Genomic DNA, 10,388 nt, shown 5'->3' with positions numbered 1-10,388 from the left:
GCATTGTCCTGCTGGGAAAAAAAACAATCCTCAGAGTTGGGGAACATTGTCAGAGCAGAAGGAAGCAAGTTTTCTTCCAGGACAATCTTACACGTGGCTTGATTCATGCGTCCTTCACAAAGACAAATCGTCCCGATTCCAGCCTTGCTGAAGCACTCCCAGATCACCAATCCTCCACCAAATTTCACAGTGGGTGCGAGACCTGGAGAGGCCTACAAGCCACAGTGTCTCACTCCCACTATGAAATTTGGGGTGTATGTGTGTGGAGGCTTCCGTCACCCATGATGGAACATCTCATCCTACATCCAGGACAACACTCCTTGGTATCAGACACATGCAGCCACTGCAACACTGGAATGGCCTGAGACTGCAGGGGAAACCCACTGCTCTGAACTGTGCTGACCAGTCTCCCATTCCATGTAACAGAATTCTGCCATTGGCAAGGACATTCTCACCTTTACTGTGAAGGCACAGCTGCAACATAATCTAGCACTCTGCTACCTTGCAAACCATGACCCATTTTGTATTCTACATGAATCAAATGTAATGGAGTCCGTTGCCCATGTTGTGAATGGGATGCTGTTCATTAATAGACATGGCCACCTTGATGACCTGATAGCAAGTGGTCTCACCAACAGCACACATGTATAAACATTCTTGTATAAGGGGAAGCTGGTTTGATGTGTTTTCCGGTGTGCCAAATACACCAGATATTGATGTGGGGAGAAGCCAGGGTGAGGAGCTCATTTTGGAAGTGGGCTACTCATTGGACGGCTACATGGAGCAGGCCTTTGCCTAGAAGCCGCTTAAGTACCAGCCCCTTATGGCACGCTGGGACATCCTCGGGTGTAGGTGCAAGCTGGTAGCGCTGATATTCGGCAGTCTCGGCCACGTACATAGGCTTGCAGTGTGTGACCTCCAGATTGTGGGCCTGACAAAAATTAGGGCAAAGCAATTGGCTATACTGCTCTGTTTCTGCTGTCGTGGGCAGCCTAGCTGTTTGGAGGGAGGTGCTTTCTGATCCCTTGAGTGCCATGCATACAGAGCCTTTGAAATGTTGGGATGTTTTTTTTGTAAATTTGATTGGTGGATTCAAATAGTATTTGAAATGTGTGTGGGTGTCTGCACCTAGGTGTGAGGGGTTTGTGATCTTGGGGATAGTGCATTGAGCTATATGTGAGACAATAGACTTGGTCAATTATGGGACAAAGTTGTATTACACCCTTGATCAATGGTAGTGTATTAGGTTATTTGGGGAGCCAAAATTATTACTTGAGCAAGTTAATGGAGTTGAGAGGGGGGTAGTTGGGCATGTTAAAACAGTTTGTGTTGAGGGTAGGGTGTGTGTTTGGGGTGTGTGTTTGGGGGTCTGGGAGGAAATCCAACATTGTATTCAGACTAGTGAGGGGTAGCCTTAGGCGTCCCAGAGGACTCCAAACGGGCCCAGTGGGGAATCAACAAGCAGTTGTCTGGACTTCAGAGCCTTGAAAATACATTTATTTTTCAATCACTTTGGGGACATTTTTACAAATACTATATGTGGAACATTTTCCAATCTATATGCATAAAGATCAAATCAGATCATTATCGCTTATGTTGTTTCAAAGCTCTAAGCTTTTTCAATTGAATACAGCAAATTGTCACTTGTTCACTGCAACAAATCACTCTTTCAATGTGGATACATATTCCATCTAAGTATCTGTTTTTCAAAATGCAACATTCACTTTACATCTAATAACAGTACAACTAACTATCAATTATTAAAAGTCTAAGCCATTGGGGGTGGGGGGGTACTGGGTTTATTGGAGACTGAAAATAGGTCCTTCGTGGTCGAATTGCTGCAAAGAAACCACTACTAAAGGACACCAGTAACAAGAGACTTGCTTGGGCCAAGAAACACGATCAATGGACATTAGACCGGTGGAAATCTGTCCTTTGGTCTGGTGAGTCCAACCACCGTGTCTTTGTGAAATGCAGAGTAGGTGAACGGATGATCTCCACATGTGTGGTTCGCACCGTGAAGCATGGAGGTGGTGTGATGGTGCTTTGCTGGGGACACTGTCAGTGATTTATTTAGAATTTAAGGCACACTTAACCAGCATGGCTACCACAGCATTCTGCAATGATACACCATCCCATTTGGTGGGACTATCATGTTTTTCAACAGGACAATGGCACAAAACACCTCCAGGCTGTGTAAGGGCTATTTGATCAAGAAGGAGAGTGATGGAGTGCTGCATCAGATGACCTGGCCTCCAATATCAGCCAACCTCAACCCAATTGAGATGGTTTGGGAGGAGTTGGGACTGCAGTGAGAAGGAAAAGCAGCCAACAAGTGCTCAGTGTGACAATAGTGCTAGAACAAACTTGAACCCAGATGCAGAGAAACAGCAGGCAGAGGTAAGGGTAAATCCAGAATATTTACCTAAGGTCTTCATAGCAAAACAAAGCAAGGGAACACTGAACAAAACATGAGACCTGAGCAACTGGCCCAGTCCACAGAGGAACCTAAATAGTCATCCAGCAGGTGATCCCAAAAAGCCCAATCAGGGTCACCTGGATACTAGAGGAAACCCAAGGGTGCTCTCCAGTGGCAATGACAGGTAGTACACTCCAGGAAGAAACCCTGGCCTGTGACACTCAGTATATGTGGGAACTCCTTCAAGACTGTTGGAAAAGCATTCCAAGTGACCCTGGTTGAGAGAATGCCAAGAGTATACAAGGCTGTCATCAAGGCGGTTACTTTGAAGAATCTCAAATATATTATGATTTGTTAACTTTTTTGGTTACTACATGATTCCATGTGTTATTTCATAGTTTTGACGTCTTAACTATTCTACAAAATATTTTTTATTTATAAAGAACAACCCTTGAATGATTAGGTGTCCAAATTTTTGATTGGTAATTATATATAATTACATGCACACAACCCCTTTTTGTGTAGGCACAAAACTACCTTCAAACTTCCATTAATTAAAAAAAAACAGTACCGGTTACCTTCAGATAATTCTGTGACGTGTGTGTGTGTGTGTGTGTGTGTGTGTTCCTGAGTTTGTAGGTCAAACCGTTCAGATGTTTGTGAGAAAACAGATTTTCTAGATGTCTCATGGTCTCTTTCACCATAGATGCGGAAGTGCGACGTCGGCAGATATGTACCATTATATGGGCACAGGGCGAGACCCAGTTGCAGACAGGAGGGCGAGACCCAGTTGCAGACAGGAGGCAGATGTTAGTCTAATATTTATTATAATCCAAGGAGCAGGCAAGAGAATGGTCATGGACAAGAAAAATATCATAAATAAGGTCCGAGTCCAGGAGGTACTGAGTGCCAGGCAGGCTCGAAGACAGGGACAGCAGTATGGCCAGGCAGGTGGGTTCAGAGTCAAGGTAGGCAAGGATCAAAACTGGGAGAACTAGCAAAATAGAGATAAGAAAAAGCACAGAAAAACACACAGGTTGACTTGGCACAGACAAACAGGGAACAGAATAAATACCCAGGGACTAATGGGGAAAACGGTTGACACCTGGAGGTGGGTGGAGACAATCACAAAGACAGGTGAAACAGATCAGGGCGTGACAACCATATACTGTTCTTCGAAAATAACCGTTTTGAAATGTGTATCTTGTATTTTTGTTATTGGATTAAATGGTAGTTAAAAATACTAATTCGTGAGCCTATCATTAGAGATTGCCCTCGCTAGAATTGTGATTCAGACATAAGGAAGTGGATGGCTGCAAACTTTCTACTTTTAAACTCGGACAAAACAGAGATGCTTGTTCTAGGTCCCAAGAAACAGAGAGATCTTCTGTTGAATCTGACAATTAATCTTAGTGGTTGTACAGTCGTCTCAAATAAAACTGTGAAGGACCTCGGCGTTACTCTGGACCCTGATCTCTCTTTTGAAGAACATATCAAGACTGTTTTAAGGACAGCTTTTTTCCATCTACGTAACATTGCAAAAATCAGAAACTTTCTGTCCAAAAATGATGCAGGACAATTAATCCATACTTTTGTCACTTCTAGGTTAGACTACTGCAATGCTCTACTTTCCAGCTACCTGGATAAAGCACTAAATAAACTTCAGTTAGTGCTAAATACGGCTGCTAGAATCCTGACTAGAACCAAAACATTTGATCATATTACTCCAGTGCTAGCCTCCCTACACTGGCTTCCTGTCAAGGCAATGGCTGATTTCAAGGTTTTACTGCTAACCTACAAAGCATTACATGGGCTTGCTCCTACCTATCTCTCTGATTTGGTCTTGCCGTACATAGCTACACGTACGCTACGGTCACAAGACGCAGGCCTCCTAATTGTCCATAGAATTTCTAAGCAAACAGCTGGAGGCAGGGCTTTCTCCAATGGAGCTCCATTTTTATGGAATGGTCTGCCTACCCATGTGAGAGCCGCAAACTCGGTCTCAACCTTTAAGTCTTTACTGAAGACGCATCTCTTCAGTGTGTCATATGATTGAGTGTAGTCTGGCCCAGGAGCGTGAAGGTGAACGGAAAGGCTCTGGAGCAACGAACCGCCCTTGCTGTCTCTGCCTGGCCGGTTCCCCTCTTTCCACTGGGATTCTCTGCCTCTAACCCTATTACAGGGGCTGAGTCACTGGCTTACTAGGGCTCTTTCATACCGTCCCTAGGAGGGGTGCGTCACTTGAGTGGGTTGAGTCACTGATGTGATCTTCCTGTCTGGGTTGGCGCCCCCCCCTTGGGTTGTGCCATGGCGGAGATCTTTGTGGGCTATACTCAGCCTTGTCTCAGGATGGTAAGTTGGTGGTTGAAGATATCCCTCTAATGGTGTGGGGGCTGTGCTTTGGCAAAGTGGGTGGGGTTATATCCTTCCTGTTTGGCCCTGTCCAGGGGTGTTATCGGATGGGGCCACAGTGTCTCCTGACCCCTCCTGTCTCAGCCTCCAGTATTTATGCTGCAATAGTTTATGTGTCGGGGGGCTAGGGTCAGTTTGTTATATCTTGAGTACTTCTCCTGTCCTATCCGGTGTCCTGTGTGAATTTAAGTATCCTCTCTCTAATTCTCTCTTTCTTTCTCTCTCTCGGAGGACCTGAGCCCTAGGACCATGCCTCAGGACTACCTGGCATGATGACTCCTTGCTGTCCCCAGTCCACCTAGCCGTGCTGCTGCTCCAGTTTCAACTGTTCTGCCTGTGATTATTATTATTTGACCATGCTGGTCATTTATGAACATTTGAACATCTTGGCCATGTTCTGTTATAATCTCCACCCGGCACAGCCAGAAGAGGACTGGCCACCCCACATAGCCTGGTTCCTCTCTAGGTTTCTTCTTAGGTTTTGGCCTTTCTAGGGAGTTTTTCCTAGCCACCGTGTTTCTACACCTGCATTGCTTGCTGTTTGGGGTTTTAGGCTGGGTTTCTGTACAGCACTTTGAGATATCAGCTGATGTACGAAGGGCTATTTAAATATATTTGATTTGATTTGATCATTATCAGATGTATTGGGTGGATTTTCCATATCCGTCCCCCATCACTAGTAAATATTGATGTTCCTACAAACATTATAAAACTATCTAGTAAGTTTTTTCAGGACCTTTACCACACTGCTGAATTCCTTATTTAATACTGAACCATCGTTCAGATGAAACACAGACGTTGTAATACAATCTGTTGTCACACCCTGGTCTTAGTATTTTGTGTTTTCTTTATTATTTTGGTCAGGCCAGGGTGTGACATGGGTTATTTTATGTGGTGTGGTATTTATTTATTTATCTTGCTCCTTTGCAACCCAGTTTCTCTACTTGCACATTCTACCATTCCAGTGTTTAATTGCTATATTGTAATTACTTCGCCACCATGGCCTATTTATTGCCTTACGTCTCTTATCCTACCTCATTTGCACATGCTGTAATAGATTTTTCTACTGTATTATTGATTATATGTCTGTTAATTCCATGTGTAACTCTGTGTTGTTGTATGTGTCGAACTGCTTTGCTTTATCTTGGCCAGGTCGCAGTTGCAAATGAGAACTTGTTCTCCACTAGCCTACCTGGTGAAATAAAAAATGTAAAAAATAAAAATGTCATCTTGGTAAGCATTACCAGTGTATATTTGGCCTTTGTGTTTTAGGTTATTGTCCTGCTGAAAGGTGAGTTTTTCTCCCAGTGTCTGTTGGAAAGCAGACTGAACCAGCTTTTCCTCTAGGATTTTGCCTGTGCTTAGCTCCAATCCTTTTCTTTTTGTCGTAAAAAAGAACTCCCTCGTCCTTACCGATGATAAACATACCCATAAAATCATGCAGCCACCACCATGCTTGAAAATATGAGGAGTGGTACTCAGTGATGTGTTGTGTTGGATTTGCCCCAAACATAACGCTTTGTATTCAGGACACAAGTTTCTTTTTTTGCCACATTTTTCTTCAGTTTTGCTTTAGTCCCTTATTGCAAACAGGATGAATACTTTGGTTGATGATTTATACTCTTACATTTAAAACCAAATACTTTTAGATTTTTACTCAAGTAGTATTTTACTGGGTGACTTTTACTTTTACTTGAGTAATTTTCTTTTAAGGTATCTTTGCTTTTACTTAAGTATGAAAATTGGGTACTTTTCCCACCCCTGGCTGTGTGTCAACATTACAGGCTGGTGGTGGTGGTGGTGTGAATGTGTGGGGTGTGTTTTCATGGCACACATTGGGCCCCTTGATAAATGTGGAGCAACATTTGAATGCCACAGGATATCTGAACATCATTGTCAATCAGGTGCATCTTTTCATGGCAGCAGTGTATGTACAGTACCCTGCCTATGTACCCTGATTATGTCACGCCCTGACCTTAGAGATCATTTTATGTCTCTATTTTGGTTTGGTCAGGGCGTAAGTTGGGGTGGGCATTCTATGTTGTGGGTTCTATGTTTTTTATTTCTGTGTGTTTGGCCGGGTGTGGTTCTCAATCAGAGGCAGCTGTCTATCGTTGTCTCTGATTGAGAACCATACTTAGGTAGCCTTTTCCCACCTGTGTGTTGTGGGTAGTTGTTTTTCTGTTTTGTGTCTTTCTGCACTAGACAGAACTGTTTCGGTTTTGTTCGTTCTCTTCGTTGTTTTTTTGTTAATCAGTGTTCAGTTCAAATAATAAAGATGAACACGTACCACGCTGCACCTTGGTTCTCCACTCCTTCCAACAGCCGTTACAGATTAGCTGTGTTCGTTTCAACTGAGCTATCATGTCAACACATTTAGACATTGATCAGCTTCCATAATTATTTGCATAGACTACCTAAATAATATTGAAGAGTTGAAAACAGTGGAAGCTGGTGGGAGGAGCTATAGGAGGAAAGGCTTATTTTAATGGCTGGAATGGAATTAATGGAACTGTATCAAACATATGGAAACCACATGTTTGACTTTGTCCATTTATTCAATTCCAGCTTTTACAATGAGCTTATCCTCCTTTAGTTTATCCCACCACCTTCCTAATTGAAAGTAACTCTAACGTTTCTTACACAAGCTGTATGTGAAAGTAAAAGTGAGGTTGGGTTTATGTAGGCTAAATTGACATCTGATTTGCCCAAATGCCTATGAGCATGGTGAAATGATTAATTACACTTTGGATGGTGTATCAGTACACCCAGTCCCTACAAAGATACAGGTGTGCTTCCTAACTCAGTTGCTGGAGAGGAAGGAAACCGCTCAGGGATTTCACCATTAAGCCAATGGTGACTTTAAGGCACCAATGTTGTACTGGACTGTCATTCAGTCTGTTGCACTGCACAATTTGTGTCAGCCTACTTCTTCCTCTTGTTTTTGACCACTGACCTGCCGTTGGCTGGATGTTCTTTGGGTGGTGGACCATTCTTGATCCACATGTAAAACTGTTGAGTGTTAAAAAAACAGCAGTATTGCAGTTCTTGACACACTCAAACCGGTGTGCCTAGCACCTACTACCATACCCTGTTCAAGGGCACTTAAATATTTTGTCTTGCCCATTCACCCTCTGAATGGCACATATACAATATCCATGTCTCAATTGTCTCAAGGCTTTAACATCCTTCTTTAACCTGTCTCCTCCCCTTCATCTACACTGATTGAAGGTGACATCAATAAATGGTCATAGCTTTCACCTGGATTCACCTGGTCAGTGTATGTCATGGAAAGAGCAGGTGTTCCTGGTGTTTTGTACACTCAGGATGAATATAGGATGAAAATATATCAGCAGGATGCAATTTCAACATATACATAGTTCTGATGATTATTGGATTGATGTAACAACCTGTTACATCAATCCAAGTCATTGCATTTAAGTTTAAGTTTTACCCTAATTTCAATGTTTACAACGCGGATTGAAATTAGATGAAAACTGTACTGGTTGATGACTTTTTGCTAATCCAAATGTGTAATCCACATAGATTCCACGTCACAATAGGTTGACTAATGACGTTGAAACTATTCAACCAGTGTGTGCCCAGTGGGTTTATTCTTCCGGGGGATTGCAACATTCAGCAGGCTATCTGATTCAAAGCATTAGCCATGTCATTAGCTAGTTAGTTAACAATTAGGGAAAATAGATAACTTAATTATGACTATTATTGGAGATGTATATTTATACATGCATTTAGAACATTTAAATTATTTTATTTTTGCTTTAATGTTTTAATCACGTATTATAAAAGTCGATTTTACAATCATGGATCAGAGATAGAACATTTGAAAAAGTCAGACAGATCAACATCAGAGTGGTACTGCTGGTTATCTGTTGTTCTTAATCACTGCAGGTGGAAATAAGTGTTCATGTTCTGATGGAACAGCAGATGAGGTGTCCACTAACCATGGCCTGCTATCAACACAGGAGGATTGTCAGTTCAACATTTATCAAAGACATTCATTTATGCTTCAATTGATAGTCGTTTGATATGAGGGTACCCATACACTTTCAATACAGTACACTCAAGTTCATTCTCAATGAAGATCTTTGTTCCAACAAACTCACTCTATCTTCCCAAACCACTGTTGTCCATGGTATGTTGTTGATAGGCTCAGTGTAGTCTTGGAGAACCTATTATGTGATTGCTGCTTACCAAGCTTTTTTGATTGTACACTATGCATGAAGGCACATGCTGTGACGGTGGTTGGTTTTATATTTAGTTTAGAGTCGAGAGTGGTGTGTGTTGCATGTGTGTATATGTATTTGCTTGTATGAGTACTACCACTGCTCTGTGTGTGTTTTTGGTTTTACCATCCTTGTAGGGACCAGAAGTCCTCACAAGGATAGTAAAACAAGGAAAATTGCCTTAGGGGTTAGGGCTCGCACACATCACACCAAATGTGGATCCAGTGTTCATCTCCCTATCATTCAGCGCACTGTGTTTTCATTAGATTCTACTTGTAAAATTGGTGCTCACTCGGTTTCGCAAGTTATGTTCAGAGGTGCTAACGCTATTGTGTGTCTGAGCCCTTAAGGTTAGGAGTTAGGGTTAGGGGTTTGGGATTAGGGTTAAGGTTAAGGTTAGATTTAGGGTTAGGGGAAAATAGGATTTTGAATAGAAATCAATTGCTTGGTCCCCACAAGGATAGTAAAAAAAAACATGTTTTTGTATGTGTGTGTGTGCGCGCAAGTGTATGTGTGTGTGGTGTGGGAATGCACAAGTGGGCGTGAGAGGTTGTGTGTGTTCACACTCTCTCATCAGTGGTGGAAAAAGTACCCAACCGTCATACTTGAGTAAAAGTAAAGATACCTTAATAGAAAATGACTCAAGTAAAAGTGAGTCACCCAGGTTTAAAATACATTTAAGTATCAAAAGTAAAAGTATAAATCACTTCAAATTCCTTATATTGATTTACCTAAAGCCAGGGGCAGACTCCAAAATTCAGACATAATTTACAAACGAAGCATGCGTGTTTAGTGAGTCTTCCAAATCAGAGGCGGTAGGGATGACCAGGGATGTTTGGTTGATAAGTGTGTGAATTTGACTATTTTACAGACCTCAAAATGTAACAAGTACCTGAGCGCCAAGTCTAGATCTAAAAGGCTCCTTAATAGCTTCGGCCCCAAGCCGTAAGACTGCTGAACAATTAATCAAATGGCCACCAGGACTATTTACATTTACATTGCACTTTACTTTAGTTTATTTAGTAAATATTCTGTTTTCTTTACTGCATTGTTGGTTAAGCACTTGTAAGTTAGCATTTCACGGTAAGGTAAGGAACACCTGTTGTGTTTGGCGCATGTGACAAATAAAATTTGATTTTAAGTACTTTTGGGTGTCAATGAAAATGTATGGAGTAAAAAGTATAATATTTTCTTAAGGAATGTAGCGAAGTAAAAGGTGTCAAATAGAAATAGTCAAGTACAGAAGCCCCCAAAAACATTGTAAGTATTTTTACAACACTGGCTCTCATCACGCACGTGCCTCAGATTCC

The sequence above is a fragment of the Oncorhynchus clarkii genome, chromosome 7 (assembly GCF_045791955.1).
Source record: "Oncorhynchus clarkii lewisi isolate Uvic-CL-2024 chromosome 7, UVic_Ocla_1.0, whole genome shotgun sequence".
Taxonomy (NCBI): domain Eukaryota; kingdom Metazoa; phylum Chordata; class Actinopteri; order Salmoniformes; family Salmonidae; genus Oncorhynchus; species Oncorhynchus clarkii.
This window is presented reverse-complemented; position numbering follows the sequence as displayed.